The sequence below is a fragment of the Marmota marmota genome, unplaced genomic scaffold (assembly GCF_001458135.2).
Source record: "Marmota marmota marmota unplaced genomic scaffold, marMar, whole genome shotgun sequence".
NCBI classification, from domain to species: domain Eukaryota; kingdom Metazoa; phylum Chordata; class Mammalia; order Rodentia; family Sciuridae; genus Marmota; species Marmota marmota.
Window position 1 is genome coordinate 18,837,912 of NW_025999932.1, and position 5,584 is coordinate 18,843,495.

At 37.4% G+C, this 5,584-nt stretch overlaps 1 pseudogene; it reads right to left on the reverse strand.

Moving 5' to 3' along the window:
* Positions 1-4,576: 4,576 nt before the first annotated feature.
* Positions 4,577-5,057, reverse strand: LOC107140762 (annotated as a pseudogene).
* Positions 5,058-5,584: the final 527 nt, after the last annotated feature.

The window sequence follows — 5,584 nt, forward strand, 5'->3', positions numbered from 1 at the left end:
CCAGAAACTGACAGAAGGAAGCCATTTTATCACATTATGATCAGTCACACTTGCAAATGCCATTTGAAGTGTCAAAGTGAAACAGCCTGCTCTTTCTGCTGGCTTCTTGGATGAGTTATCTCTGTCGTATAATTTCAAAAAGCAAATATATTGACCAATACTGACATTTTTGTTTATATAGAAAAAACAAAAATATCATAAATGGACTTTTTTCTCTCAAATGATTTAAATCATATTATCTTCAACTAAAATTTTAAAAGCTGTCATGCTATTGTGTAATTTAAATCCTTTAGGGTTAAATGTAAGTTCTTTTTTTATCTATATGAGAGAAAGGAAGATCTGGAGTTTACAGAGTAGGGAACAGATTAAAAGAAAAGCTTTCATGGTTTCATTTAATTTTCTTATAAAGACATTTTGGTATTTTCCCCCACATAATAGACTTAAAAAAGTGTTCTCTCAAAATATTACAATTATCTCAATAGAAGTGAGACTTAAGATAGTTGGAAACATTTAAAATTACTCCAGATTCACGATCTTCCCTAATATCATTGGTCTCTGAGAAGGTTTAGGACCAAAGAACATACAACCAGGACCATATGCCAAGTTGCACTAATTCCAAATTGTATGTGTACTTTTTTGTTTTCCCTCTGAGAATACAACATTTTTACTAAACTAACATTCCTCTGCTTTATTCCAAGTGAGGAATAAATTCATGTGGACTTTTGGATAGTTGAAAGCATATACTTGGGGTGACTGAAAGTTTGCATTTGCTTAGAGGAGTTTCATATTTCTTTACCTCCTAATCATGGATGGTTTAGTCTTGGGTCACATAGGCAAGCACTTGTTCTATATATTGGAGAACTATCCTTGAAAAGCATCACCTTTCAATCCATTTTATTACACATTCACTTGTAAACGTTTATGTCTCAAGCCCAAGCAAATATCTTAATTTGATTTTTTTTTTGGTGGGGGATTTAGGCATGCAAGACTACTGTTTTTATGTAAACTATGAGTGGTGAATTATTGAGATAATTTCATTTGGGTGTAAAGGTATGTGTCAGAAACTCGCGTTTGTAGTGGAGAAAGTTTTCTTTAGTAACTGTATTTCTAGTCTTACCAGTCTCAAAGAAGTCAGAACATTCAGGGGAAGATAGAATTACTGGAAAGATTAGAGAGAACATAACAGAAAAAAAAAGAGGAGATCTGTATTGCACTGATAAACAGAGTCCCTGGGAAAGAATATGTAGACTGTAGATCTAACCCTGGCTCCCAATAGCTAATAGTTTGGCCAATCTCCAAAGTCCTTCTGAGACTATTACACAGGGTGTTTGCATATCTGAAATTTAATATTCCTTTCAGTTAAGTAATTTGTCTTAGTATTTTATTTTTTAAAAACATCTCTGCTCCTATTCAGTTCTAAGAAATAATAGTAAGGCAGAGAAAGGAAGAATTATCCATCATTGATCTTGACTGTAAGTACCAGGAGTGAATTTTAATAATAAGGAGGGGACAAAAGCACAGTATATGCTGTAGCAGAAATAAAGGGAAAAAAATAAAAGAAAAGTTCCCTAACATTCAACTATAAACTTACTGCTTTATCTCAAGGCACCAATAGCATCTCCTTTTTAAATGTCATCATGGGGAGACTCTCATAGGTTTCTACTTTTCCACACAGTGGGGGATTGTACAGAAAAGATTTATTTGGACAAAGTTAATTTGACACATGTGATACCACCTGCTGTCTGCACTGTGTGTGTGTGTGTGCATGTGTGTGTGTGTGTGTGTGTATATATATATATATATATATATATATATATATATCCTTCTTAAATGACTCTGATGTTATCATCCTGTCTTCAGGTACAGAAGGAAATAAACCACCCCCCACTACTCTCCTCCATTTGTCTTCCTCTTTGAAAAAATACAGGGCCATAAAAAGATGATTTGCAGAACTGGAATGAAAATCAGAATGTTATTTTTATTATGATGTTAACAACGTGCCTGCAAGGCAAACTGCCTGCCGCTATTATTCTTTGCTGTGTGGACTCCAGCTCTTAAGGAGGGTGCACAGTCCTCACAGTAATCATTGATTACTGTGTTCCCCACCCTCAGACCCATGTGCATACCATAACTAGATTATTAAGTTGCTCACATTAAAAGCCACCTAACTGCTGCTTGGTAACAGTATGTTGAATTGGATGTTTTTTTTTTTTTCCTCTGGGAGAGTATGATCAACTATGACCATGAACTCCACTATACTTTTTTTTTTTTTTTTAACATCTCTATCTATGTTCTGTCCTCTCAGAAGCTTGCCTTCTACCAAATTCAAAATGACATTTGTTATTGTTGGAGCAATATACTTCTATTTGTGTCAATCCCATGATGTAAAAATTTGAAGATTTTCCATCTGAGGAGCCTGGTGAACAACCTAGGGACTCTGGGAGTGAGTGGCTCTCTAGGTGCTACAACAGGGGTGAGAGGAGACTCCTTCAAACCAGAGTGGGAAGGTCTACTCTTGACCCCTGCTTTCTTTGAGGTCTCTAGGTGCCAGGAACCCATTCACTATCATTTGGATATTAACTGTCCCTGAAGTCATATGTTAAAGTGTTGCTTTCCAGGAGGCACTACCAGTCTCTCAAACCTTTGGGAGGTAAAATCTAGTGGGAGGGCCTTGGGTCTCTTGAGGTGTCCTCACTCTCTTACTGCCATGAAGGAAGCAGCTTGTTCTGTCATACTCTGCCATATGACATGTCCCTCCTTCCCATTATCATCTGGCATACCCACCGGAGGCCTAGAGGAATGGATCTGCTCATCATGGACTGAAACAGTCAAGACTTTTATCTTTATAAGTTAATTATCTCAGGCACTTTGTTATAATGACAGAAAGCTAACACACTGTCTACATAGTTGGCACACAAACCTAAGTGACTTCTCACCTATAGGTAAGACTTAAGCCTAGCCCCAGCACTGCCTCTGTGAATCTTTCATCATCCTTCTGTATCATTCCCAGGCTATCCTATGATTTGATGACCCATTGACATTTATCTTTGCCCTTTGACTTATTTGAATGATATTATTGTTGAATTTGGAGGAGTCTATATCTTGTGTTTGTCATTTCTTGTTTCAGCACTAGGGACTGAAACTAGGGATATTCTACCACCTACCTACATCCACAGTCTTTTTTAAGAAATTTAAATTTTGATACAAGGTCTTACTAAATTGCTCAGTCTGGCCTTGAACGTTGGATCCCTCTGACTCACTCTCCCAATAAGCTAGGGTGGTAAGCATGCTCAGTTATTTGTTTTTAATTTTTGTCTTCCCTGGTGGCAGCCATAGAACTGTGTCATTCACATTCCATGGAGGTTTGGGCTACTGGACTGTCAGCTTCAGCTAAACCCCTGGAGATCAAGTGCCCCATTTCTGCTGAGGCACCACTTGCACATGTTATTCCTAGCCAAAGACTGGGCATGTTCCCCACTGGTACTGCTGTCCCATTACTGTGGATCATTTGTGCTGCCATAAAGGTTCTCCTTGACGTTCCTGTTGTCTTTCTGCCAACTCCTCTTTCTCCATTCTCTCCTTCAGAAGCATTCCCCTCAGTGAATCCTCTGCACCTTTTATGTGGTCATGGCACTTGTTTCTAGGAGAATCTAAACCGATGGACTTCCTGTTCCAAAAAATGTTGATATTTCTTATTTTAAAAGAAAAAAATAGATAAACACATGCAAAATCTGATTAAGACAAAAGAAAATCTGAGACACAAATCCAAAAGTGTAAATACCAAGAATAACTGGCTAATAAGCAATCATAAACCAAGTAAGATATCTAAAATAGAAAGTACAAATTCAAAAGCTACAGCCCCCAAGTATAAGTTTCAAATGTTACTCTGAAATTCCTAGCATCTAAGGAAAAAAGGATTCATACAATAAATTATGCAAACTTTATAATATAAATGTTACTTACTTTGGTTGTCTGGTTCAAAATTTTTCCCTCGACTATCGCCACTTGTCTGGGATATCACCTGCTTTTATTGGAAAACTGCCCCCCCTCATTTCCTTGTCCCTCCTCTGTAACCCTCTTGTCTGAATGGAAGCTGCTTCCCCTCCCCCATGGCTATATTTCATCTGAACTGATGGACAGCTGTGTAGACAGTAAGATGTATGATACAAGACCTGCCAACCAGAGTTCTTGTCTAAGATCATCTTTCCATTGAGCCTGGCAGGAAAAAGTCCATTTTATTCTTTTGCTGAAACTCTGTAGTTGTGTATAAGAAGTAACAGAAAATGAGTAACATAATAAGATTTGTATCTTGGAAACAACAGAGAAGAAAAATTTGGTGCAGATGTTATCTGAATCACTGATTGAAGCAATTTCTAAGGTTGGCTCCATCCCTCTTCTTGCTGTGACTTGATCAACATTTTGAGGAAATATCCTGAGTTGATCCACTAATGCTTATAAGCCAAATGTTTATGTTTAGTACAGTTTTCACTTTTTTTTCTGTCAGATGAACCTTTATGGAAATATATATATATATATATATATATATATATATATATATATATATATATTGTACTTCTTAACTAGCTAGGCACACCACTGCACCACTGTTGATATCCTCTATGTCCCAAGGATGCTGACAGCATTGCAATACACAGCCTGGGTAGTCCCCAGGATCTCTTTAATGATTCCAGAAAGTTCTCTAGCTAAAGAGTGGTGCCACACCTATCAGGCAATGTCAACAATCTTGTGAAAAGTGATATTTTCCCGGTTTTATGGTTTTTCTGTTTCTTTTGATCTCTTGGTGGTTCCTCGAGGGCTTGGTGGTCAGGCAGAGGCAGAAGGTACCCCTCAATCTGGACCCATCTTTTGAATGGTCATTTCTATTGTAACCCTCAGACCCTCCCACTCACCAATTTCTTGGCAATGTCTTCATCAACCTTTTCTGGATTCGGATCCAGGAGGCTGATCCTGGGGGCCTAGGGGGATATGGCACAGACCTCACCAGTGGTGCTCCGCAGGTTCACAATCTGATGTAATTGGGGTTGAACTTGAGCCATATTTTGAGGTGAGTGCTGTCAGATGAACCCAGATTCAGGAATAAGAAAGAAAGTCGCACTTTGACCTCTTGTGAATTAAAATGTAGTGCAGTTGTTATTCTAATCTTTCAATATTGCTTTCTGCAAAGTGACTAATATGCATACTGTGCACTCCATGATTATAAGCAACTGTAGACATTTGAAATAAAATGGCCTTTGTCTAATAGACAAAGTTGTCTATTAGAATTTAAAAATGAATGTATTTCATTATTTTAACTATTTCACCTTGTATTTTATGTATAATTAAATATCTGATGAACTTTTATTTATTTATTTGCTTTTGGTACTAGGGATTGAACTCAGTGGTGCTTTACCACCAAACCACATTCCCATTCTGTTTATTTTTATTTTTTAACAGGTTCTTACTAATTTGCTTAGGGCCTTGCTCAGTTGCCAAGGTTGGCCTTAAACAGGCAATCCTCCTGCTTAGCCTCCCAAATCACTGAGATTATACAAGCATGCTATCACACCTGGCATAATAAATTTTT